Raw genomic sequence first — 1,683 nt, forward strand, 5'->3', positions numbered from 1 at the left:
CCCCCACCCTCGTGGGCAGCCCGTATCTCCCCTGACGTGCACTCCAAGTTCCCTGGGTTGCTTTCCTTCCAAAAATAACTTCTCCATTTGATTTCGTTCCGTCTTGACTCCGTCTGATATTCCTTTTCCTCGAAACACTGAAATAGGCATAAAATAGCAAATCTGGGCCGGGCCTCCGGTTAATAGGTTAGTCCCAAAAATAATATAAAAGTGGATAATAAAGCCCAATATTGCCCAAAATAGTAGATAATATAGCATGGAGCCGTAAAAAATTATAATACGTTGGAGACGTATCAGATTTAAATGTTTTACATAGTTTTATATTAGTTTCAATGTATGTTTAAATTAGATGCTCTAGAGAGCTATATGTTGTTCTATGAGAACTATGTCTGAACTTTATGTATTTATTTTTTCAGTAATAACATTTGATCACTACTGTATTTTGGTTTCAATGTGATGATGAACTTGTATTAATTTGGTCACTTCTCTATTCATGATGTTCTGTAATGGTTTTTGATACACTTAATTATATAGTACACGCAGATGAACCGGCAACGGATGTACGGTGATTGACGCGCCTCCGAGTATATTGATGGACTGTCTCGAAGTGGCCGAGGAAAGCAAGAAGAATGGTTTTATGTATTGTACATGTATTGTCTGTGGGAATACGAAGGATCACTCTTCCGCGAAAACCCTTCACATTACCTGCTTGAGAAGAGTTTCATGCCACACTATAATGTTTAGACCAAGCGCGGAGAAAGAGGGGTTATGATGGAAGACAACGAAGAAGAAGAGGATGATGACAACTATCCCCCTGAATATGGTGATACTGGAACAGGGGGAACTGAAGATCAAGAGGAACCAGACGATGTGCCCGATGATGATCTTCGCCGGGTCATTGTTGATGCAAAGAGAGGATGCCAAAGTGAAAGGAGAAGTTGAAGTTCGATCGCATGTTAGAGCATCACAAAAAAGGGTTGTACCCAAATTACAAAGATGATAACACAAAGCTCGATACCACACTGAAATTGCTGCAATGTTCCTCTCCTCCTCCCTCCCTGTATATATTCTCTGTTAAACACAAAAATTAATAAATGAGTTCACGCTGGCTTTGCCCACCATAGTACCCTAGAAAAAACAAAGAAAAAAGACTTCTCAGAACTGAAAATTAATTATCACAAGAGCATGTTCATTCCAGTCAATATTGGAAACATGACGGCGGATGAGATTGTGGACATTTGGGGTTGCCCTATAATCTCTCTGCCATGCACCTACCTCAGAATTTCGCTCTCTAGTAACAAAATACCACAACATTTGCTCTGACCCATCATCCAAAACATTGACAGGATATTTGCATGATGGATGAAGAACCTTCTCTCTTGTGATGGCCGGCTATGAGCTTTCGGTCCAACCCTAATGAGAGGTTTGTGTCCAGCCCTAATGAGAGGTTTCCTGTCCTGGTGCAAAAGTAGAGAGAGAAAGTCTATGTTTCAGAGAGAGAAGGGCGAGAGAAATGGGTTCCTTCCCATCACTACTAGGGAAAAGCCTATACACAGAATCTTACCAGCAGCGCTTTTCAAAATACCACGCTACTGCTATTTAGCAGCAGCGCGTGTCGCCAAAACGCGCTGCTGACAGGAAAATAGCAGTAGCGCGTCCACCGCATACAGCGCTACTGCTATA

Source organism: Triticum dicoccoides, chromosome 7B, assembly GCF_002162155.2.
Source record: "Triticum dicoccoides isolate Atlit2015 ecotype Zavitan chromosome 7B, WEW_v2.0, whole genome shotgun sequence".
NCBI classification, from domain to species: domain Eukaryota; kingdom Viridiplantae; phylum Streptophyta; class Magnoliopsida; order Poales; family Poaceae; genus Triticum; species Triticum dicoccoides.